This window comes from Cyanistes caeruleus, chromosome 13, assembly GCF_971803275.1.
Source record: "Cyanistes caeruleus chromosome 13, bCyaCae1.hap1.1, whole genome shotgun sequence".
Classification (NCBI taxonomy): Eukaryota; Metazoa; Chordata; class Aves; order Passeriformes; family Paridae; genus Cyanistes; species Cyanistes caeruleus.
The window spans coordinates 4,795,207-4,821,641 of NC_141713.1; the positions used below are offsets into that span (position 1 = coordinate 4,795,207).

Consider the following 26,435-nt stretch of genomic DNA (forward strand, 5'->3'; position numbering starts at 1 on the left):
ACTTTAGATGTTTCACTTAGCCTAGATCCTAATGACACATTGTCCAGTGCTTTAGAATATGTGCATTCAGAGGATCAAGCTATTAGAGTAAAATTCTCCATCCTGAAAAAGAGGCTTATCACTGAATCAGGAATTGCCAGTAATGTCTCCTCTGGGATGCTTGTTTTTAAATTGCCTTTTGGGAGGCTTTTATGACTGCATCCACATCAGTGCAGTGATTCAGAGCAGTGATGCTGTGTTGAAGCACATCCCCCAGACTGTCCCATTTAGTGTGCAGTAGTTCACTTCCCAGAGTGGTTTTGCAGCCCATAATCTGGATTCTGTTTGGACAAAACTGAACTGGAGGCTTTGATCCAGGCATGCGCCAAATGTTCTCCAACTCCTATTACAGGAACAAGAGGCCAAACCAATGACCAGACCTCCTGAAAGCTTGGAATCACACTCTGAGATATTTCAGTTTGGGGATTTGGGCTAAATCAGCTTTAAAGGAATCCTGTTTCTATCTCCCCCAGAGCACAGATAAAAACCCTCAGCTCCAACCCCTCCAATCTATTGATCTGCTCCTGTGGCCACAGCTGCCTTGAGAAAGTAGATGTAGCCTATGACATCTTGAAAGCATTCCAGATTTTAAAAATGTTTTCTGTGCTAGTTGTTTTTTGCTTCTCTTTTCCTTGGATCTGGTGCAAATATTCTTAAATGAATTTTAAATGATCTGAGCCTGTGCCCGTTTCTTTTGTTGCAAAATTTAAGATCAACCTAGCTTTTTTTTTTTTCTTCTCCCAAAGATCATGCTGCACTGTGAAACTATTTGGGCAGATTTTTCCCCTCATTTTCACTGAAATTGCTTTTTATGGAGATATTTAAGAGGATGATATACATTGATGCTCTCAAAAAGGATGAAAGGAAATTGTGAGAACTATAAGAACTCTATCACAACACTTTTATCTTCGGGTTTTCAAAGCTGTCTACTGCCTTACAATGAAAATAGCCAACTCCTAAGTCTACTTATACCAGTGGGCACCAAAGTTTATGGTAAGTATAAGCAAATTGTGATATTTCTATCTTTGGGTAGAACGTGTTTGCATTACAGGTTATTTAAATTGTGATTTTTAATTTAGACATCCATCTCTCTTGTATGTTTTTCCTTACATGCTCAGCCTCATTAACCCATCCAGTTGACCTGCATCATTCTCGTGTTGACAAAGATAGGCGTTATGAACCTTAGGATGTCATAAACACCTCTAAAATGTGACCCTACTTGCATCCAGTGGGGAAGGTTTGACAGCATTACACCAGTCATCTGATAAGCTCGGGTCAAAAGTCTCCCAATTGCTTGCCTTTTGTTTGGGTGTCAAGGAGGCAAAAGCTTTTCATGTTTTTAATAAGCAAATTAATGAAATACTTACAGTACACTGCATACATTAACTCTTAGGTAGCTGGTTTTCCTCTGGGGCCATCTTTCCAAAGGTCAGAGGCCATAAATGGAGTTTCAGTTTTCCAGGAAACAAAGAGGACAGTATATTTCAGTAATCTTTTCCTGCATGTAGTTAAGATTCCTTTTTTTTTTTTTTTTTTCCTTTTTTTTTTTTCACTTTGGCTTACTTTCTAGAGGCATAGTAACACTTGCCAGCTAAGCCAGATGTAGCATTTCAACCAAAAAAAATGCACAGGATGCACGTTCCAAGTTTGCCAATGGCTATGCATGAGGCTGGAATGTCGAGCAGGAGCAGTGGATTAGGAAGATTGTGTTCGTGTTGCTCAAAGAAAAGGAGCTCAGAAAATGTCTCTGGAAGTTCACTGCTTCAGCCACTTCTTCTTCTTAGATATAACACGTTTGTTTGGTAACATTTTCAGGCTCCTTACAATCCCTCTTTATAGTGTTGCTTACATTTTCAGGATATTAACCAATTAGTCCTTGTTTGTAAACTCCAGACTACTTTAGAAAGCCTGATTTTAATTTCTGTAATAAAGAGAAAATAAAGAAAAGATACTTTTGCTTACCTAAAGAGACATTAGAGCAATGTCAAACTATCTCGATAATGTCTCCCATTATCCTCTCTTCCCAGACAAATCTATAATTCCTTATTTTTTTTGAGAAAAGAAATAATTTAATGTACACTTGATATTAATGATACACCTGTGCCTGGATTGATCACCTACTTTTCTGTTCAGATGACCTGGTACAGCCATGTGATGGAAGAAGTTAACCTCCACCTCAGTTTCTATGACTATGTGGTGGCTTTCCTAAGCTGGGTTTCATACCTGTTTAAGCCATTATGTGGTGTCTGTTATCTAACAGTTCCCAGTTCCCATCCTGAGCCCCAAAAGCAGGTAGGACAAGGGTGAGCACCTGCTGACTCCCCTTGCAGGCAGGGAAACCACAGGGAAATACACATCCTACTGGAAGCTTCAGCAAAGGGTCTTTCACTGACTTCCAGACTAGACATAGACACCTGAACTTCTGTTTCCTAAGGCAATTCCCAGTCTCCATGTTTGCAGAACATCAGATGTTATTTTTACTAGACACCTTCCTCCATCAGGCACTTTGAGTAGATGAACAAACCCTTGTTGTTTTTGCCTGTCTGAAAATGCCTCTGGGGCTTTAAATCCAGAATCAAACTGTGGCATGCTATAAATGCAGTTCTGGGTGTGCTTTACTGAAACTCACTGGGTGCTGTGAATTTCCAGGAGGAAGGTTTCTGAATGTAATCAAAGCTGCTGAAACAAATTGACCGTGGTTGGGTGAAAAATCAGCTCTTCTATTAAGCCTGATACTGACAAGGAAAAAAAGGGCCAAGTCAATAGAATATTCAAGGAGAAGGGGGAAGATACACTTCCTTTCAGGTGACTGAAAGTCTGTAAGCATCTTTAAGTGGTGCTCATCATCTCATTTCATACAGGTTTCACTCTTGACATCTCAGCCAGCAGCCGCAGACTGTTTCCCTTGCAGACTTAAGTAACTAGTGTCTGGAACATTAAACATTCAGCAAAACCCCATAAACTGAGACAAGGATCTGTAAAGCAAAGGCTAGAATAAGGTCTCCCTGCTACAGGCCATGCAATCCAGGCTAGACTGAAGCTTGCCTTTTGGGAAGCATCCTCCTTTAGCCCAGGTCAGGCTAAAGCACTTCACTCTCTAAGGTTCCATCTACGGCTCCGTGCACAAATGTTCCACAATTTACTACTTAACAGATATCTAAGTTACATAAAAGACATAAGAGATACAACCATGAGATGATTTTATCCCCTCTGCACTGGTTGGACTGCTTTCACTCTAAAATGAAATAAAAAATGCAGGGAAAACTGCCTTATTAACAAAAGCTATTAAAGTAATCTAAGCATCACATTAAGCTTTGCTTGCGCAGCAGTAGACACAATAAGAAAGACATATTATAGTCATTTAGATGCAAGATAATTTACTATTTTTAAGATCTTATAGCATCCTTGCTCCAAAGTTTTATCTTTTACTCTTTGCTGTATCTGAATATTTCGTCCCCTCCCTAGCTCTGATTGCTGGGAAGTGTAACCACTTTCTAACTGGAAAACCTTTCTTGGAGTATGTGCTGATTCTTTGCTATCAAACTGGGTGGTCATGTAGTTAGGGACCTTTCAAAGCCTTATCCTAGGCCTGGTTTGTTCAGCTTTCACCAGCCTCTAGGACTGTGCAATAAAACATGGCCTTGTCAAGTTTGCAGGTGGCACTGAGCTGCCAGGGTACGAGTGCCTCTGGAGCAGGATTAGAATCCAGAAAGGTTCCAGTAAATTTGAGAAGCGGCCTGGAACTCAATAGAGACATCTTAAAAGTGCTACAACAAAGAGTGGGAAATTGAAAGATTCACCTGGTGTTCTGCAGAAGTAAATTGGAAGGTTAGAGCTGGACCACAGACTGTAAGCCAATAATAGATGCTGCTCCACCCCAGGATGAAATAGGAGTGAGGCAAATATTCCTGAGCCTCTGGTGAGATTTTGGCTGCAATTTTGAGTCTGGCATTAGGGACCCTCACTTCAAGGCACAGACAAATCTGAGAGAGTCCACAGGACAGCAACCAAAAAGATGAGAGGTTTAGAAAAAGTGACCTATGAGGAAAGGTTGAAAGAACTTGGTTTGTTTAGTCTAGAAAAGAGAAGACTGAGGAGGTACATGATAAGAGACTTCAAATATTTAAACGGTTGTTATAAAGAGGAAGGGGATCAATTATTCATCTCCACTAAGAATTGGACAAGAAATTAGGAATGTCTTTAATTTGCAAGAGAAGGATTCCAGTTCTAAAGCTTTCTGATGGCACTGGAGCACATTTGCATTTTCCACAGCTTCCCTGGGTATTGACAGTTTATAAAAATGACTTGAACAAACTTTGTAAGGGATGTTTCAGATCTGCTTCAAAGCACTGCTTAGGACAAACAACTTCTTAAAGCCCCTTCTGGCCTTATTCCTATAGTGTGTATAGATTTGCAATGTACATATCCCTGTGTAATTATACAAGCTAAATTAGTATTTGAAAACACACTCCTTCTTTACTTACCTCTACAGCTATGTGATGGAGTGATAGTGGGGAAATATCTGGACTTTGCTGTTTGCTAAAAGAGAATTGCTCAAGAGTTTTAAAAACTATTGCTCAAAAAAGCAGCAGTGGAAAATCAGAACTCATGCCTGACCTCATCTGACAGCTGCTACGGCCCTTATAAAGGGATTAACAGCCTGGACATAAAACAAAGGTTATTGCCAGTCATTAAGGTGTGATATCGCTCAGCACAATTAGGACATGTCACAAGTCTGCACAGGGCTATGCCTGAGTGGAGAATTACAGAGAAAAATGGTGATTTACTGGTCTGTGTGAAGAAGGCCTGACACTGTGATGAGGGGAAGGCTGAGCAGGGCTTGAGAGAAGTTGGAGGCATTGATGCCTTGCTGCAAGATATTCACCTGACGCTGTGCTTCCTTGTTGTTTTTTTTACTATCTACATTACATATATGTATGTCCTCATGGGATCCCTTATGTCTGCAGAATGTGTTTGTAGGATGCTGTGCAACAATCAATAGGAAAAGCTGAGTCCTGATGCTGGCAGAGTTTCTGGCTCTGAACATTTCAGATGACGCCTCCCAGCCCAGACAAAATCTGCGTCTCAGCTGAGTAAGGAGGCACTTTGATAGCTTGAGTCTCCAAATCTGTATTTAGCAAGTTCCACTCTTCATATGCAAAGATGATTATACCCCACGATAAGTCTAAAGAAATAAAACCATTGAAATATTATTGGTTATTTCTCATAGCAATTTAGAGGTGAACCCACGTGTTTCAATTATAGAAGAATGAGTTAGCTTATAATATGCTAAGTTCTTTTTATTAGTTGATTAATTTTTCACTTAAATTCTAAAAAAGTCATTATTTCTTCATGTTTAAGCTTTCACTTCTACTGCTTTCTTTTGTAGTGCTTTTCTTAATTACCTGCAGCAATTTGCATCAGCAAGGAGCTAAGAATGCTTTGCATGTTTTTAGTGCCTTCCCTCCTCCTTAGCTATTGATGTAGCTACAGAGAGAGAGCTCAGCACTGTAGCATCTGGCATCTTGAATCAGCATTAAAAACATTAATTAAATAAACCTCTCAATGCTTCTGACAGGTGATGAGAGCTGCTGACCTCTGATGAGAGGCGGGGTGCCCATTTTACAGGTCGAGGAGCTAAGGGTGTATCTGAATTGTGAGATTTGCAGATACTTCCCAGCATCCAGGTTCCAGGTGTGTGCCCTGGCAGCATCCCAAATCTGTGCTGGGGCAAAAGCCAGGCTCTTTCTCCCTGAGGACCTTGGTTTCTATAGGAAGGAGTCCTGAGTGCTGGTGTGGGGAGGGCTGGCAAGCAGGGCTGGGTGTTGTCAGGCTGTAGGCTGCATTGCAAAGCCTTAACCCCACAGTCTAGACAAAACCAAGGCAGCATAATGGATCTGAAGGCTCGTGGTGATTCTGCATTAAATGTGGGAGTAGAGAAAAAAAATTTTCTTGGCTTCCTCCTCACACAATTCCTCCCATTATTTAACCATCGAGATGACCACACTGGTTTTGCACATTTAACAAGTCCAATGCAAACAAGGGCCTTTCCCCCATTTTCATCAACTTCGAGATGTTTCATTTCCAGAGGTCTACAAAGGCAAATGCACAATTCAAATGAAAACCACGGCAGTAACTGCACAGAACAATAACCTCACTTCATTTTGGAGCAGAGCTTGGAAAATGTCAATGCAACCTAAATTAGTAGAAAAGTGTAACACACTCAGTCCTTCCTCCTGGCAGCTTTAAGGAAAGGCCACAGGTAGCAGAGTCTTTTTTGAGCCCATCTACTCTAGGAACAAGCTGGAAGATGGCTTGCTAAACACCCCCACCTCAATGTTGCCAGATGTATGTTCTTGCTTTACAATTTCCAGCATGTTTTAGCAATTAAATCCTGTTTTTCCTGGATTAAATGTCAGTTTGTCAGCCTGTGGACAATAACAACAGATAGTCGTGGGGCACTGTACCAATTAATGCACTTTAGACGTAATAAAAGGGGCTTTACCTTTCAAATTAAAAGTTACATTGCCAGTAACAGCCATTCTTCCTTTGACAGCACACTTGCCTTTCCACACTCCTATTTAATGTTTCTCCCCATTTTTCCAGTATCATATTTTAGCATCAGGCTATTGATTGAGTGGAGTGGTCAGACAAGGTCCAGTGAAATCAAAGTGCATCATTTCACTGGCCTCTTCAGAAGTGCTGGATTAGCCCTGTTGCCCAAGATTTAGGAATGGATCCCTATCCAGAAAAGCACTTTAACACGTGATAACAGTTAAGCGTGTGCTTAAGTGCTTTTCTGAACCAGGGCCCATATAAGGCAGCGTGTCTACCAAACATTTCCAGCTAGTTCAAATAGTGTCCAGCTTTCACAGGAGTGTGATTTCCTTTAGAATATGTAAGCAGAATTCCTTCCAATATTGAAAAGACTCACTGAATTCTTCCCTTCAAACAATTGTTTGGAGGTTTGCTCTGTTATTGATATAAAGATTAATTCAAGTTGGATGGGAAAAAATGTGTTTATGCAAATATTAAGTGCCTGAAAACTACACCACAGCTGTTTAGTTTTGGATGAAAGTCTTGGCTTGTTGGATAAGATGCATCACCATCTATGAGATTTAGGAAACATCTTTTGTTACACGGTTATTTCAGTGGAAATACATTCTCCAAACCCTTATTTTCCAGAACAAATTCACATTTCTCCGCATTTAACAATGTAAAAATATGAAAAGCTTCTTGGCATATTCCTTCCTTGTCAAAATGAATCTAGAATGAGATAGTGACAATGAGGAACAGAAGTTTTGGGATAACTTATGCCCTTAAAATTTTGCAGCAGGGGTTTTTATGTTCTAAATGCAGGAGAGCTGCAGCCACAGAGAGAGAGTTCAATATGCCCATAAGAGGTGGCCATTAAGTGCAACAAGTGCAACAGGATGATTTAACTTCATATGTGAACAATATCTGCAAGAAAGAGAAACTTCCTATGCTGCTTTTTGTCTTTTGTTTCGTTAACTTCAGACCATGCATCATCTCTAATGAGCTTGATAAAGCATAGTAAGGAAAATGGGCCATAATTCATCATGATTTCCATTTCAAAAGTGACAGCCACCTTCACAAAATAGTCCATTTTGCAACAAAAGAAAACCAACAAATGACAATGGAAACAATATCCTCAAATGAAAACTTAAAGTCTTCTCAGATCCGACTTTCATTATGTAAAAGTGGGATAAGTTTTGTTAACAGTACCCAGAGATCCTCTCTAGTTCATCTTGTAAATAAAATATTTGATTTTTTTTTTTATGTTGTCCACCTCAGAAGAAACAGAACCCCAAAATTTTATTGAGTAATAAGAGCTGATATATGGAGAAAAGCAGGATCAGCATTTTAAATTGTTAGAAAATATAACATTAAATTTAATTATTTCCCATAAAAAAGCTATGGCCCATGCTGCAATGTAAGGTATAAATAAACTGCATTCAATAACAATAAAGGAGCAATCTGTATGTTTTGGGAGCTTCTGAGGAATCTTTACTTCTTTGTGCAAATATCCAAACTACTTTAGCCTTTTTTTCTGGCTGCACTCCTCTTTTAGAAATCACTCTATATTCTTTCTGGTACCTCTGAGTACTTTAGATATCACACCCTTCACCTTTTAAAGCTTACACATAAGATTTAGACTTTCAAATAATTTAGTTTCATGGGAGGGGTAAGGCTTGGATTAGAAATGAAAATGGTATTTTGGGAAAAGAGGGAGAGGTGGAGAGTGACAGAGCAGGGCTCAGCACTGGAGCCCAGCACCCTGAAACACTTTGCTTCCCAAAACCTGGCCAGTGTCCTAAATATTTGTCCAGTGGTGTCAGATCTGCTGTATTTGATGTTGATAGACCTTAAATAATTTATATTTTGGGATCTGTGATCTCCTTTCAGAGGATGGAGAGCATTGTGCTGCTCCTTGGAGGTGAATGGTCCCTGCCAGAACAGGGTGTGCTGGTTTGAGGTGATGCAGGAGATGTCCTTTACGGGGCAGGAGATTGGTTAACAGCCTGTCCAGGATGGTCTCCTGGGCTGAGCTCTTGTATCCCAAATTGGAAACAAAACTTGCCAAGGAACTGGGAGATGCTGCCCTTCAAAAAGACAGGATGTCCCCTCTCCTGGGGCACCATCTGTGAGCCCACCTGAACTGGGCTCACAGGTCGTGTTTCAGTTTCAGCACACCAAGCAGATAAGAAAAAAATCTGGTCTCTGATGATATCCCTGCTGAAGACAGAGCAGGCATACATTTTCTGTGAATACTTTAAAATACTCTGTTAAAATTAACTGTTTGGAAAACACCAGTTTTTTACTGGTTGATTGATGGGCTGGGGTATTGTCAGCAACGCAGAAGAAACAGCAAAGACTGGTGCCAACGTGAATTTATGTGAACCTTCTAAGAAAAAAAAAAATTATCCAAAAATTACACTTAGGATCATTCTTTTATAGTAGTTAATTAACATGTGGAACTCACTGCCACAAAATACAGTATCTTTGAGGCATGAGTTTAGCGGGATTAAAGGGATTTATTAAACACTTATATGGATAATGAGACCATCCGCAGCTACATTACACAGGATGAAACCATACATTAGGGATATAAACAATTATGCTTCAGGATAGAAGCCAACTACTGACTAATAGAGTTAAGGAGGAAATTCACTCCATAATTATCCAGGGTTTTATGCACCTTTTCTAAAAGTTCTACTATGAGCACTGTCATGAATGGGATACTGCCTTACAGGAAATGTTGGGACACAGGAAATACAGGAAAAAATAATGGAATTATGATTTCTTTTATGTTTAAAGGTAACATCTTGTTTTTTCCCACCTTAATAGTAATTATTACAGCCTACTCTTAAAAAAAAAAGAGAATGAGAAATGAAAAATTAATCTAAGACTTATTGAAGCTTCTGAAGCAGACCCCTGCCTCCTTCAGTATAAGAATTGAATATCATCTGTTGTTCAGATATTTTCTTTTAAAAATAGTACAAGGAACTAAGGACATGGCTTTAACTGATGTCACACCTATTTGCATAAAGACATTATATCATCAGGACCAGATTCTTAAGATTTTCCCTTGTTCCTTATTCTCCCAGCCAAAGTGGAGGGTCTTGTAGGATCAAATAAGATAGAGCACAGCCTACAGAAGTGGAAAGAATACATTGGATGGGATTGAATTGCCCTTGACCTATTTCAGGAGCAAAATATTTTCAGCATCAAATTGTCTTAGAACGGAAAAGCAAATAAACAAACAATATTTAGGCTGTTTTTTTCCCTATGATAGTAGTTCCTTCATCAGGAACACATGCAATAAGTCCTCTGAATTCTCTGTGGAGCTCTGGGTACGGCACAGGGAATGTGTCATGTCTCTTCCTGAGCCTCCCTTTTAAGATCTTCTTGTTGGAAAAGGGAAAAGAACTCCACATCCTCTTACATTTTTGTCATCCTCTTACTTTTTTTGGAAGCTGTAGCCTCTTGAGAAGCACTTGTTTGAAGATTCCTGCACACTTGCTCTCAGAAGACCTGAGCATGTGCATTAAATCTGAGCCATCCATTCAAAAGGTCTCAGATTAGCTGTGCCTGCACATGGCACAACAGCACAACACTTGCACTGGCTGCCACTGCCAAATGCTCTAGAGCTGTGAAAGGTTTGAAAATCCTAAATAAACACCCCAGGCTCTCACTTTGTGTGCAGCTGAAAGTTTTAAGTGGAAAAGAAGGCATTTGTGGTGAAACCCAGCCTCACAGCAACAGGTTGATATTTTTCAACAGCTTCCTTCAGCTTCTTTTGCTCCTCAAGGAGAGGAGTCGTGGGCTGTAGGTCAGCCCTGCTTGTGTTACAGGAGAAGCTGTGGTGTCTGAAATGGCATTTTGGTGCATACAGGCAAAGAATACCCAGCTTTATTGAAAAGGATGTGAACCTATACCTCTGGGACCAGCATCCAAACCACTGTAGTAGATGAAAAGACTCCAGAGAGCTCTTCTACCCGCCAGAAAGCACAACTACGACTTGAATTAAAGATAAAAAAGCAATAATAAGTGGGAAAACAATGAGAGGAGCAGGTGTTCAGAATATTTGAAAGGCAGAAAAGCAAACTTTTATGTTCTAGCAGTGATGCTCTGCAATGGAGCTGAAGTCTGTCAACATCCAGATATGTTTCACACCGCACGTTTGGCATCGCAACAGGTGGTCCCTGCCAGATCTACCAATGAAGAATATTCCAGATTTGTCAGCTATTGCACAAAGTCTTTCCACCAGATGAATTGGGTGTACTTGGCAGCAGTCAGTTAGTAAATAAAGAATGATCTGGAGTTCATAACTATTGTAGCTTTAAAAAGCCAGCTAAATAACATTGTTTTTCAACAGTGACATTCCTCACCCAGAATGGAAGTCCCAGAGAAAACAGAAAAGGAAGAAAGCCCTGACAGTCAAATAAATCTGGGCAATGTTGAATGAAATGGTTAAATAAGTAGGGGGACCCATTATTAAAAATATCCTTTAACAGGCCCTTCACATTTAAAGAAGACTGAGAAATGAGGTAAAGCTTCTGTACAAAGATAAATCTGGTAAAACAACCATTTTAATGTCAGAGATGGGGTGTGTGTGTGTGTGTGTGTACTCTAGGGCTGGATTTTTTTTGTATTCTGCTTGGTCTTTAACCTTCTGATTTTCCACTATGTTGCACAGTCCCAATGGAAAACTTCAGGCTGATTTTACCTACAAGTACAGCTTTGGCTAAGAACAAGGTTTCAAATTGTAGTCTGCTGGGATTTTATTTTTAAAGAAAATTCCTTATTCACTAGAAATTTGCTGACTGATTGAAAATGGAAACTGTTTTAGGAACGATTAGTTTGGATGATTTTCCCACTTCGATAAGAATCTGGGGAGAAAAAATTTGAAATTGCCAGCACATTCCTTTCTGCCATTTTCAAAAGAAAAGCAGACCAGTGCTAGTACCTACACAAACAGTTCAAAATGGTCAAAACAGCTGTTTCAGTGGCTGGCTTCCTCTTAATCTCTTATTGCAAACCCATGCTTTATATTAGTGTTTTAGATTTGCAGTCCCATTTCCCTCCTAACAGCCTTACCTGTGTTCCATAACCAAAATAAAAGCTTTGTGTTATGCAACTTTAGGTTCATTTGCCTCATATTTTTGTCCTTGGCTCAACTATTTTGCTGCTTTTAATAAAATGTTTAAATACACTCTGCTGAGCTAATGATTCTAATTTGATGGAAGGTTTTTACAAAGCTGTTATATTCCATTAAAAGTAATATTACACAATACCAATTGGTGCTGATAAATTCCCAGCTGCACAAACTCGAGGAAGAAGCAGCAGTGTGTTACATGTGACACACATGTTTTTACCATTGTGAGGGCCAGTTTTAAGGGAAACTGTGTTTTCCAAGACCACAGCTTCCCCCTTTGCTATAAGCAATGGCATTGCACCAGTGGAGCCTTATTGGTGTTTGTTTCAAGCTTTAAGTAACCTTGGGGAAGCCTTTTTCTTCCTTCTGCCGTCCTTTCGTCCGCTCACAAAGCAGGTTTCAGGTTTGGGCCTGCTGGTTGAGGGGAATGCTTAGCTTGCCTATTTAAAACACAACTGGATTTTGCTATTCAAATGTAGGAAACCTAATTACACATTGGTAAATTCTCTTCAGTCTACCAAACACAGAAAAAAAACAGTGACAGAAACTGAAAGGCCAAAAAAGAGAAAAGAGTCCCTAAGACCTAATGAATCCAAACTAAACACCTCTCCACAGAAATGTCAAACATTTCTCTTAGCACAAAACAAGGCTTAAAGAATTCCCTGCTTTTGTCTCTGGGCTAATTCCTTAAGCAGAGAGGGGGATTTTCTTCTGGGAGTGTTATTTCACAAAGAACTAAACAGCAAATAAACAAAAGACTCTCAAAGAGTGAGAGAGTATAAATAAAATTCATGACTCCTTAAAGAGTTTACACTGAAAGAATGTGGGGGATTATTTACAATTAAAGCGTAGTCTGTGGAATACAGTTATTATTACAAAAATGAATAAGAGGGTATTTCATTTAGCTCACAATAAGAGTGCACCTGGGTCTTCCCCATTTGTTAAAACTGGAGAAAACTCACTTGCCCTCAGAATCATCTCTTTGGTCACTTTTAGCAAACTCTTTCTCAAGTCCCAGTCTGGGTAATCCAGTTGAAAAACCTTGTTTATGAGGTTTCAAATTATCTGTGTTGCAGCTACAGAAGGTGTAGAAGGAAAGGACAAAAAACAGGGAGAGAAAAAACAGGCAAGATGAGAACTTCCCTCTTTTAAAAGAGGAAAAACTTCTCCAAAGTAAAAGTTTATTCTGTTTTTCTGTGACCAATATTCTCCAAATCCCCACCCCTTCAGCCAACCCTACAGAAATTGAAAAATACCTTATAAATAAAAGTAAGATTTTTAATTCTCCACACCAAGCAGAACACAAGTTTTCAGTAAAGTAAAAAATAACAAGAAAGAAAGAAAGAAACAAAAACTTAGGGCTACTCTCCCTTCTTCCTTGCCAAGCAGAGTCTGAAACAAAGGAGCAGGTTAATAATGGAGACAAGGTTGGAGGGAACAAATACAAGATTTTGCTTCCAATGAATTAGGCAGACACAAATGAATGGTTATTAAGATAAAAAAGCATAGGTTGAAGAAGTCACTTGATTATAAATTATAGAGCAATTAGTCCTCTTTACTGTGCTTTTTTTTTTTAACTAGGCATTTTGTATTCTACAGCAAATACGTCATGAAACAATGCTGATAATGATATTGAAAGCCAAGGCAGGGTGGCCAAATCCCAAATATATATATGTATATATATGTTTTATTAACAGGGTTGTGAGTGACATACAGGGTGTGTACCTATACATGTGTATGTACCTCTATGTGTGCACATTCCTGTGAGTGCTCATGGATGTCTGACAACAGCATAAATATCACAAGGCACATCCATGTACAGTCCTAATCATTCCTCACTGAAGTAATAGATGAATACAAATTAAAAATGAAATCTATATGAGTGTCATGGGCTGTACTATATCTATCTATCTGACTATATTATGTCTCTCTGTCGTGTTAAAAAAAAACCTTGTAAGAGAGGTTAGGCCATGGAGGCTTATTTCATGTGCATGGGCCACAGAGACAGAATTTAAAGCTTTGCTGAATTTGCAGCAAAAGTTTTGATTGAGTCTTACCCTGCCATGCCTGTCTCGGCAAAGTATCTGAAACATTTGGCTGCACGCGATTAAATGAACAGTATTTATTTTTAGCATCTGCTGCCCCTGACTCAAACTTTGCTACTAAGAAAATTCAGCTCTATGGAAAAGAATTTGAATTCCAGCTGGGCAGTTTTCAAAATAAGATGAAAAGTTAAGCAGGCAATTGGTGTGTATTTAGGGCTCAAAACACCTTGCCTCCTAAGAAGTCTTGAAGGAGTTAATCCCTTCTCAAGATAATCCACTAAAGAGCATCCTTCATTATGATGTTAAAAGCAAGGATCAGTGCTGGGGGAGTCTAACAATAGGACAGGGGTGCTTTTCAATCCCCATCACATTCTTCCCAGGTTAGAAACAGAAACTGCTGTTATTCCAGCTGAAAAACAGGACGGGTTTCTCTCTTGGTGTTAAATATTCAAATTTAAAAAGGGAGGGGAAGGGGAGGGGAAAAAAAAAAAAAGCAATGGCTAATCCACTGCATTAACTAAATTTCTCCCTTACTGGGTATTTTTTGCCAGTCTTTCTAACTTTTATGACAAAGTGGTAAATGTGGAAGGGGTATATCTACAAAACTCACAACTCTCTCAGGTGTCAAAAGAACTTTTGATAAGAGGCTTGTAAATAATTTTCTGGTGGTAACATATGAGTGGAGAAAACCTGAAGCACATTGGTCAAATTTCACTGAAGGAAAGGACATTACAGCATCCCTTCACTCTGAACAGGACACAGACTTGTAATAAAACATGGGGGTAAAAAGCACGTGTATCAAGATGCTTCATGCTACTTATGTGGCTAATATTCTTAAAACCTGGCTTTTACTTATTTTAAGTACTGAATATCCTGTTTTTAATTAATGAAAAGATAAGTGGAATGTAAGAATACAGGATTTTTTTGAGACCTTACAAACATTTGGGGATGACTTGCACAGGTGCACACACATGTAGTCATGTAGATTGGCATGTAGTCAATCACTCTGTACTATAGAAATTATTAAATTTTGCTAACTTACCCAAGTAGAAAAAAAGGGGAAAAACTCATAAAGTAAGAGACTTTATCTGTGTTTTTAAGACAGCAAAGGAAAAAGATCCAACCTTTAAAGAGCCTAGTCAGAAATGAAAAGAAAAAAGCTATTACTTTGATAGCTGGCCATAGAGTTGATTTAGGATATGATCCAAGTCCTGTGGATCTCCAATAACCACAATTGGTGTTTGGATCATGTCCTTGGAGTACAATAACAAGTTTTGTAGCATGCATAATTGATGGGTTTTAAGGAATCTCATGTAAAACATGTTTCATTGTGCCTTGGAAATGTCACCTTAAGGAATTCTAGCCCCACGTCAGGGCCAAGAGAGACAACAATAATATTTCAGCCATGATAATTAAATGCTGTAAGCACCGTTATTTTCCTATTTGCTGTAATTCCAGCTAAGAAGGGCTCTGATTGAGACCTGGCAAGAAGTGGTTGAAAAATTGCTCTTCCAGAGGGGGAAGCTAAAAGAGCACATGACTCAGCTGTAGATAGTAATTTTGCTTCTTTTGTCCCATATAATCAGCAAACGCATGGTAGCTCCAATTCGCTGCTGAAGTCTGCAGCAACAGCAGCTGAAGACTTCCAGACACAAGGTCTCAGCTTCTCCTTACTGTAACAGAGCTCTTGGCAGGAGTAAGATCACATCTGCACAGGAGAAGAGCAAACCCTGCCTCTAGCTCAAGGTCTGTGCTCACTGCAGAGGGGTTGGACTGGGTGACCCTTGAAGGTCCCTTCCATCCCAGGATTTTAGGATTTCCACCCCTTTGCAAAACTGGAGCACAGCTCCCTTCTTTTCATCAAATACATTAAAGGAATTGAGTTGGCCCTGTGTTAAGCTAGCTTGGAGGAGATGATACTTGAGGGGAAGTGAATTCGAGTCCATGGGACCTTTTATGGGGATTTCCTCTTGAGTCTGCATCCTTGATCCAAACCTACCTGGAAGTGTGGGAAGCTGCACTGTGTCAAGAGGCAGAAAATGTTAATGCTGTAGATGTCTGTTAACTCTTCAGATGTTGCAAAATTCTGGACATGGAATAGTAAAGTCTTGCCTATTTACAGTGCAGTCAAACAAAGTTCTTGTGTTTCTAGACTTGAGATTTTGCTTGGAAAAAGTGTCTGAAAAGGATTTCATCCCTCCTTGTGAGCCCTTCAGAAAGGGAGCTTGCAGCTGCACTATTCCCTCTGTGCTGATCACGGGGAGAAGGGAAATGCTGCTGTTCCCCCACTTGCTCAGTTTTGATCTCCCTGCATAGGTAGGTGTTGACAAAGGAGATCAAGGCCGATGTTCTGCTGTCCACAGCCATATCTCTGCATTTATTAGGGAATATTTCCTTCCCAAATCAATGGCCAGGAGTGACCTTGCTTACAAATCCTTAGAGGAGGGGATGGGCCTTTTATAAGTATCTTTATTTATAATTTTAACTGTCTCAAGTCACAGTTATTAGAAAAGGATACAGCTCTCAGAAATCCTGGGATTATAACTTATACACTCTGGCTTTCTGAGGAAAGCAGATGATTTTGACACATTGAATATTTATAAAGATTTTTAAAGACCAAAGGCTTTGACCAAGATGAGTTCTTTGGTTAAAACCAGGCACTAAATAAACAGAGGGAAGGACACAACCTGAGGCCTTGCAGGAACTTGCTTTTGAGGCAGAGTCCATTTCAGGATAATAGGAATGGCTGATCCAATTCCTGCCCGTCAACTGCTTTCAGTTTCTGGAATTAATTTATCAAGCTACGTTTAAGGATTAAAAGATGGAGCCTGACATTTTGGAACAAACCAGAAAACCCCAAAACCCAAACAAAAAAACCTGTCACAATTCAGCAGAATTTGCAAAAGAAAAGAGGCTGTATGGGATAAAGGAAGCCAGCCCAAAGTCCTCTTAGGTTGATGATCTCTTCAGGTCACGGTTCAAGTTATCTTGATTTTCAATTGTACCCACCCAAGTCTGTACTCCTTCTCCCTAGCTATTTTTTTTTTAAGACTTTAAGTCGCTGCCTAAATGCTCTTCTCCTTAATGAGAATGAAACCGACTGGCTTTTATTAATGAATCCCATCTTTTGTGCATAGGTTTTAGTTTCTCTTTAACATCTTGAAAAGTCATTAATTTATTGCTAATTTAAAAGAAAAAGAGAGAGCGATCCTGTTGGTTCGAATGAATACTTTTCCTTTGGTTGAACCAATAATTCAAGCTCCTGATTATACCAATTAAAGACCAATTTGAGGAAAGGCCTCCAGCACTGAGCTGCAGCTGCCATTTAGCCACAAATTATGGGCCTTATATGTGGGTGGACATGAAACTCTTTCAGAGAGAAATAGATTGAGAAATAGGGAAACTATTGTAGGGATTTTAGCAGAAGGGGGACATTAATTGGATACATTGCTTGAAGTCAATCAGAGATTCAGCTACTCTGTGGGCCTTTTGACTTCAAGACCCTTCTCTTTTTGTTCATGTACCTTCAGCTAGATTAATCACAGTGACTAAACAAGCAGAGATATTTTTCAGGGTCTTTTTTTCTCTCATGTGGCTCTGGAGAAGGGGCAGCCTGTTCTACAGTGCAACAAATGCTGAAGATGGGGAAAATAAGTGTGATGGGCTCAATCCCACAATTAATTCATTAGGCACTTAAAGAATATATATAAGTGACCCTAGAATTTGTTAATCTGATATCGGAGGGCCAATATAAGTTATTAACAATTTAATATAATAATATATTATATTAACAATTTAATATAATAATCAATATTATTGATTAACAATGCAGTGAAATTATAAGCTTTTGGTATGTTTTTTTCCTAACAAGGAAAGAAAATGCACTCCTGGAAATGTTCCTCAAACTTTGGGCCTGTGGTAACCTAAAAGTAGAAAATGTAAGAGCATCAACCACCAGAACATAGAAAGTAATTCATAAAATATATAGTGTCAATGCTCATAATGGAAATGTTTTTAAAGTACTGTGTAATAGTTGCCATTAGATTGTATCACTGTATGTTACCTGAGTTTTATTGTTCTGGGTTCCATTTTTCCAGCTAATAGATAAAATTGGTGGCACTAGTGGGATTAGACTTGCTCTGTACCCAGTCTCTAGTCCTGTGGTTGATTTTTAAAATTCTTTTGAAATGTTTGAAGTAGAGTGTGAATTAATACATGAAATAGAGGCATGGATAAAGAAATGTAGTAAGAATACATAAATCTCTGTTTGCATATATAAATACATATTCACCTGTGTAAAGGTGTTTACTTCTGAAGCTGCAATGGTCTAAGAGAAACCTCACTGCTTGTGATTTCTTCTAATCAAATGTAAGGTTTCACTGCTGGAAACCCAGTGAAGTTTCTTATAGTTCAGCTTGTGCATAAACACTGCTTGTGTCAACTCTGTGCTGAGACTTCCTTGATATTTAGGAGCAGGTTTTTCCATAATATAAACAGCCTTGATTTAAATTGATTATTTATTGAGAGATTGCAATCCCATTGTTATAGCTCACCTCTACTAAGCCAATTAAAATTTTGAAAGTAGCCACCTGATCAAGAAGCCAAAATCCATTTCTCAGTTATTTCCTGAGAACTGCCACAAACTCCTCTCCTTTTTTGTTGTTAAATTGAGATTTGCAACCTAAATGAATCAAGGGCATGATAGTGTCTGCAAACAGACACTGAAAAAGACCACTTGCTTCTCAACTTCTTCAGTTGCTTTTCACATAATTACATTTTTGGACATTTGTTTTGAACATAATTAAGAACTGAGCTGAGTTTCATATTTTAAGTTAACGAGACCTCAAACAATTTTCAGTGCTTTCTCTGGCTTAAAATTCAGTTAGACAAAAAGAAAAAAAAGGAAAAATCTTCTGTTCTAAATTTCCATATTTCATTCAAACTTGCTAATTTTGTCCTGGTTAGGAAGTGGGATTAATAAAAGCTACTTTTGATCCACCCAGAGGAGGAAGTTGTGGAAATGCTATAGGAGAGTTTTGTACTCTTAGAGGAAGAATTTGTTTTGTGAAAATAAGCTGCCCCAACTTCTTAGTCTTGAGAGGCCTGTAGAGCACAGATGTTACTCTGGTGGTTTCACAATTATTCTGGTGATTATTCTCTATGAAAGCAATCATGAGTTTTCACCTCCACAATAACCAAACTGTGTTTTTTTTCCATCCATTTAATCTCTATTCTTGGGTCCAGGTTCATATTGCATACGAGAGTTGCTTTTTGCCTCCTAGATTTAACATGAATATTCTCTCATAATTTTGGCTGATGAAACACCAGATATTAAAGAAATTATGTGTTTGATTTTTTGTTTTTTTGCCTTCTTGATCCCCCAGAGCTCCCAGAGGAGACAGACCTCTGATTCACCTGTTGCACTCAAGATCTTTTCAGTTTTACCCGTTCTAAGATTGTCTGCTCTCCAGAGCACCCAGCTCTCAGCTGCTGGCCTGAGATCAGCATCTCCTCCCCAGCAGGGAGAGGTGTTTTGGCTGGGCTGGCTGTGCACCTGGCACACCTGCAGGTATGGGCAGCAAAACAGGGTAACACATCTTATTCCAGGCAGGCAATTTCCTGCTGCAATATCCAAAGTAACCCTTTGAAAGGAATGCCTCAAAAATGAGCATTTTCCCCCAAGAAAGTGTAGCTTGCCCATGGTTCAGGGACGACGTTTCAAGCATCTTATTCTATACTAATTAATCTCCAAGCCTTAGCATTTATCTCTCCAGTACACAGCATACATATCACTGTGAGTTTCAGTTCTGAAGTCTGATAAAACTAATAAACCAAAACTGCCAGAGGTGGCACATTAAACTGGTAAAATGGTTTTCATCTTAATTGGATATGAGCAGTGTTATCTCTAATAACCCCAGGATACTTCTAATTGGAGTTTTCTTTTTCCTTTCTTCCCCCAGCCCTTTCTTTTTCCTTCTTTCTGTTCCTTTCTTTTCTAACACTTGTGTCATTGACCAGTGTTAATATTTGAGTGCCCCCTCTTCCAAACCCCCTACTTGATGTGCTCTGAAGCAAGAGCCAGCCTGATTTCAGCAATTGTATTTGTATTCCATTAACAAAGGTGATTTCATGTGTGCTATCATTGGAGATTTTAATAAGATAGAGTTATTGATGTTAGCTAATAATGTTTTGAAAGTTGGTTGTCTTCACTGCCCTGAGATTCACCTCAGGCCAGCAACTTCTCAATTTTCAGATGTTATTGCAAGACAATGCCTGTCATTGTTTAGGCTGAGATTGTCATTTTAGTGTGAATCTGTGCTCAGTTTTTTTAGGGTGGTAAAATCATTCTTATTGCTTCCTGCTCATTTTTTAGACTCCTGTGAGAAGAATGCATATTAATTGGCAGCACTAAAATACCATGTAAAATTAATAGGCATCAAAGCTTTCTGCAGCAAGTATCCCTTTGTTTTATTTCACCAGGACTACCAAGAAATCCTGATGTGGATGAGGAAATATTCACAGCAGCAAAGCTTGCATTTTATAGCAGAGGGCAGATACACCCATAGGCTGCAGGGGAACTTGCACAGGACTGCTTGGAAAAAAAACAAATCTGAGAAACTTTAGTTCACTGATTTTCAGGATTCTCTTTCTCTTTTTGCCCTTTTACACATTTAGCCCTAAATTAGCTATTTCACTAGCTCAGTTTTATATTTTTTATCATAGAAAATCAGCTTCAATTTCTCTTAAAGCTACACTTGCCTGGAAATACAGGGATGTTATTGGCTCCAAACTAAATAAGATGACAAAGAACTAAAAGGACTGAAAGGACAGAAGGTCTAAGAGAAAGAATTGTACCAATAGCATAAACTACCTCATTTTCTCAACAGGGATTAAAAGTTTGAAGCCTGCATATGTTTTAAATGTGAAAAATTTTACTCCTGAGACATATTCAGGAAGATATAATTCATTTTCCTGCAGAACACACATGCATATATACACACAGAGCACGTGATGAAGGCAGCACTGTTCCCTCCATCATGTGTCTGTTTCTGTGCAAATGTGAGCAAATTCACAATAGTTCTGACTTTTTCTAGCTACAAGTATCTATGCAGAGCTCATTAAAATACTACAGAAACACTACAAGAACACTTCAGAGTGCAAAAACAAGTATTAAAAAAAACAATTGCAGTAAATAAAATTAACAGAAAGACACCTTCAGCAATTTATATTTACATTTCAGGCAATTAAATCAGCAATACCTGGCGTGTGGATTAGAAGGGGTCAAAGGCCTTTCACAAAAAGAACCTTTTATAGTATCAAAGGCCCTGTGACATCATGTTTGCCTTTTATGCTGAATTAGATAATTGCAAATAATTGTAACTCTGAAAGACATTAATTTTATGGGAGATTTTTTTTTTTTTCCCTTCACAGGTCAGTGTGCAACCCTTTGACCCAACATTGTAGGACTAACACCTTTGTCAGAAGGACAAAGAAAATTACTTTATCAACCAACAACATGCAGGGCTGCTTTTGTCAATAGTCAGAGAGAGCAGAAAAGAAATATCATGATACGCCAACATTTAGAATTAAATATTTCAGATTTTTTGTTGTGAGGAAAATAACCAAACAGGGTGGGATTTGTTTGTTTATTTGATCTATCTATCTATCTATCTATCTATCTATCTATCTATCTATCTATCTATCATTTCTTTTCATGCTTAGCTTTCTTTGGGGTTTACCAAATCAAATAGGAACAAAAAGTAGAATTGGGAATAGATTAGAAAAGACAACCTGCTTCTCATTTCTGTGCTTGAGTCTTTCCTCCTCAGCTTTACATCCTCATATTGCACCTGAGCTCATGGCAGCAGGCTAATCTAGGGGGTTTGGGGAGAGTAAACAGGCTTGGTGCAAATCTTCAGTGCTAAGTGGAAAATTCAATAATAGATTTCAGCAACAAGCCTCTGCATCTGCCAGCCCAAACACTGTCTGACACACTCAGACATGGTCTGACACACTCAGGAATGGTCTGACACACTCAGGAGGGGTCTGACACACTCAGGAGTGGTCTGACACACTCAGGTGTGGTCTGACACACTCAGGAATGGTCTGACACACTCAGGAGGGGTCTGACACACCCAGGCATGGTCTGACACACTCAGGAGGGGTATGACACACTCAGGCATGGTCTGACACACTCAGGAGTGGTCTGACACACTCAGGCATGGTCTGACACACTCAGGAGGGGTATGACACACTCAGGAATGGTCTGACACACTCAGGCATGGTCTGACACACTCAGACATGGTCTGACACACTCAGGAATGGTCTGACACACTCAGACATGGTCTGACACACTCAGGCATGGTCTGACACACTCAGACATGGTCTGACACACTCAGGAATGGTCTGACACACCCAGGAGGGGTCTGACACACTCAGGAATGGTCTGACACACTCAAGAATGGTCTGACACACTCAGGCATGGTCTGACACACTCAGGAATGGTCTGACACACTCAGACATGGTCTGACATACTCAGGCATGGTCTGACACACTCAGACATGGTCTGACACACTCAGGAATGGTCTGACACACTCAGGTGTGGTCTGACACACTCACCCTACCCTTCTCAACTGGCCCAGGAACCTTCATTGCACAGGAGATTTGTAGGGGTAATAGCTAATTCAAGGAGCTGTTATATGACATCTCTCTCATGGCATTTTTCACTTCTGGAAAAAACAGCACCAACGTGAATTTAACCTTCTGCCATGCAATATAAGTGAAAGAAAATATCTGGGCAGTGGACATTTGACCATCAGCCTTGTTGAACCTGGAATTTCTGCCAAGGTACAGTGAAAAAAGGGCAATGAGGATGCCAGGGACCCTGATGAATACAAATTCTCTGTTGTTAACGGATTGCTCCTGAATTTTTCATTGTTAAAAGGCCTGGTTATTTCACCTGTTCTAGGAAGCAGCTGGCATTGCCCTGTTTCCATGGGCAGGATGGAGATCTGCTGTGAGAGCTTTGGTGTCAGCCTGCAGGAGTGATGCCAGGTTAGGGGAAAGCTTGGGAGCTGCCAGCCAGTCCTACAGCTGTGGGGTCTGTGGAAGCCAGACCTTTCCCCTCTGCATTATTAGCATTACCCTGAAAAAATGACTTAACAAAATACATATAAAATTTGGTGTTTTCTGAGGACAAAGAGAAAGAAGGCAGGGACACAAATAAGGGAAAAAAAAAGTGTGAGCAGAATCAGCTGATGGTAACCTCCCAAACTGTTGCTGTGCTTCAGTGCTGCCACAAGTTACAGCCTGCCAAAAGGGGTAGGAGACCAAAGCAAGATATATTTCTTAGATGGCTCAACTGTCTCAGGCTTGGAGGTTCATTAGGAAGCGAAATCATCCCAGGAATACCAAAACACCAGGAGGCAATAAAGATGATATAGGTAATGCATTCTGATTTCTTCTAGCATTAACTCATTTAAAAAGCAGTACTAGGTAGAAAAAGAGACTTTTATAAGGTTGTAAAACAGCAAATAAAATTACAGAAAGGATATCGATACTGGGTATTTTTTTGCTTACAAATAAAGCCAAAGGGACAGAAGTTTGCTTTGTTTGCTGTGTGACTTTGGGGTGAGCAGGAGCACACATTTAGATAGAAGTGTACTGGTCAGTGAGTGAACATGAGAAAGAACTGCATTAAATACTGCCCAGGTCAATGATTAATACATTCCCATAAACTTGGTAACCTCACAGCCTCCCCCTCCTCTGCATTTTTCAGTTTAATTGAAATTTATGTGCTAGTTTTAAGCAGCTATATAAACAGCCAGAATTATTATATGTTTGACAGCAGATAACTAAAAGATTGCATTAGCAGAACAAAAATGTAGTGCCTTTCTTAAAACAGGAGCTGCTTCCAGCAAAAAGGCCTTGGAATCTTTAGTGAAACCTGTGGCTACATCCTGCACATCCCCAGGCAGGGGCTGCAGCTTGGTGCTTCGGATCTAACTCCGAATCCTGACCAGCCTGGAGTGAGCCACATGACTCCAGAGACCCTTTCTAAATGGAGTTATTCTAAGATTTTCTGTTGGCAATGAAACAAAACAATCCTTTTGCTTTTGAGAGTTTGGGGCTGGCCATGCCAGTGTTTCTGGCAGCTCACTTTGCCTGCAGGAGAGAGAAATGTCACAGACACCTGTTCAGGAGGTAAAGATGTAATTCCTCTGTTTGTACTCACTGCCTTTCATTACAGCCCCCAAACTATCTTTGTAGGCCCATTATTCCTGTCTGGAGCAGCACCACAGCATGGGGGGAGACTGTTCAGACTGCCTGGGATGGGAAACTCAAAATACAGCTTTTATTCTCTATCCACCTGCTGTGGTGTCTCATGACCATCAAAGGTGCTGCTATTTCAGGATCTTCCACTTCCATTGCACCTCCTCTGTGGCTTTGGTGATCATGGGATTCTCACTGGCCTCTTTAATTTTGGGTGTTCAAAATACCATAAGTGGATCCATCTCTTGCTAAATTATTCCTTATAAAAACTTCTGGTAAATGGGAAAAAAACTCATTTTTTGCAGATGCCACCATCACCAAGGAGGCACATGGAAGCAGGCCACAGAAGAATTTAAATTTCCATCCACTTAAAGAGCAGGTAGGCACCAAGGTAAGAATTAGGTTCCTAAATACCTGCCACTTTCTGTTTAGGCAGTGACACTAAACCTGTCTCCCCTGGGCCTTATAGTCCCATCCATTAAATACTCTGATTGGCTTTCCCCTTCTTCACTTCCCCACAAAAAGAGTTTTGCATAATTTTTTTCTTTGGCGTTGATATAATTTCTTCGGCCTTTGACATCAGGAAGGTTTTATTGCATGCAGCTGTAGTCAGAAGACTGCTGAGAAAGGATCTGTTTTATTTGGAGAACATTTGTATTGCAATGTAAACACAAAAATGTTCAGGACAGCATTGCTGCTGCTGCTGCTTCTGCACCAACTGCAAAGCTGAAGGTATCTATTTTCCATGCTGAAAGTCAGCACTGGTCTATTTACCATGATAACCTGCTTCTAATAATGCTCAGCTTTTCACTGGAACTTGTCAAGCTCTAAAATATTGAGATAATTTTCCAATGTTATACCATCGGGTGCAGTAGAATTTCTCCTGGGCTGCAATTAGCCAACAGCTTATGTTAATTTTAATTAATTAACTTAGGTGGATAGTAATGCCGTGTAATAAAACATTTTGCTCAGTGTGAAACTTGTCCATCACATTTGTTTGTGACCTAAGTTAGTAATTATGTGTGCTTAAGTCAGTGGTAAATGGAAATAAAATGATGCGTCAGAGGCAAAATGAGGTAATTTGTGTCAACTGAGTTGGTTGATAGTGTTGTAAAGGTAAAAGACACAGGAGTGCTGGTTAGAAACTGGTCATTATTTTGTAATCCAAGGAATCTCTCATGATGCACATTCAGTACTAATCAAGACACCATTTTCTTGTGTGAAAAGTCTGTCTTGTAGCACAATAAATCTAACAAACACCCCAACTAATGTACAAGGTTCACTAGGAAGGTTGACAGTTGAATTAAGATGAAATTGCTGTTGTCTGGTTCCTCCTCAGCCCTTGAAATTTAACTCATCAGCAAAAGTGAACATCAAACTTGTGACTAATTCTTGAATGACTGAAATAATTCCAACAAATGATGTTTGGAGAATTATTTTTTTTTACCAATGTCTGCATTATGGAAACTAAAAACATACTTGTACAATATTTACAAAATTTGCTGTGTTTCCCATTCCAGGTGTGTTTTGGAATTCAGGTTCTGCCTCCACTGCTATAGAATCTCACCCTGCTAATAAATTTGAAAATTGCTTTTTCCTCCAGAACTTGAATTTTTATTTAAGTGCTAATGCCCTGTCTGTTTATTTCAATTGGCCACTCATGTTTTTCAGTGTTGCCTTTGGTTTCAAAGTGAAATAAATTTGCTGTCTATATTTTTGCAGTTTAGACCAAAGCTAATTAATTAGTTAAGTGTCCAGCTATTCTGACTTGCCTTTGAAGTCTAAGTTTCCAAGACATAAAAACCCCAACAACCTCAGCAAACGAAAACAAGAACACAGGATTAAAAATCCACCCTGTGGATTATCTGCAGGATTTTTTTTCCCCCCTAAAAGGCTCAGCTTTATTTTTCTCTTGCTGGAAAAAAAGTGCTCATTAAGGAGACTGATGATGTTACTGACAGTACCTCTCTGGGCAGCGTGACAAACCCAGCAGTGGAAGAGTGTGGGTAAATGAGTTTCTTCCACTGGAGCTTCTTGCAAAGTAAAATAACTCATTTTCTTATTCAAACTCTGCTGAACAGACTTCAAGAGATAAAAACACTTGATCAAACACCAGTTCATTTCAATACTGTGAGTATTAATTCACTCCATGCTAGAAAAAAAGTAAAAATCACATAGATGGCCATGGAAATTCTATGTTTGGTCCTGACAAAAGCATGGGATGCAAATAATAGAAAATAATAGAAAATAGTAGAAAATAAGAGCTAACATCACTTTTATATGTTAGGAACACTGAAGGATGGGTTTTTTGGGGCTTTGACAAAGGAAATTTTTTGTTTTGAATCAATGCAAAAAATTTACCTTGACCTGAAACTATGTGGCTCTCTGAGCATTTGCAT

At 39.3% G+C, this 26,435-nt stretch overlaps 2 long non-coding RNA genes across 2 annotated transcripts in view; one reads left to right on the forward strand and one right to left on the reverse strand.

Moving 5' to 3' along the window:
• The window catches only part of LOC111934017 (uncharacterized), a 90,063-nt gene that overhangs the window by 24,171 nt on the left and 39,457 nt on the right, over positions 1–26,435 (reverse strand). The window lies entirely within an intron of this gene.
• LOC147650661 (uncharacterized) lies at positions 412–26,206 on the forward strand. Its single transcript, XR_015275971.1, has 2 exons — positions 412–1,032; positions 24,342–26,206. It is a non-coding gene; the product is annotated as an uncharacterized LOC147650661 (long non-coding RNA).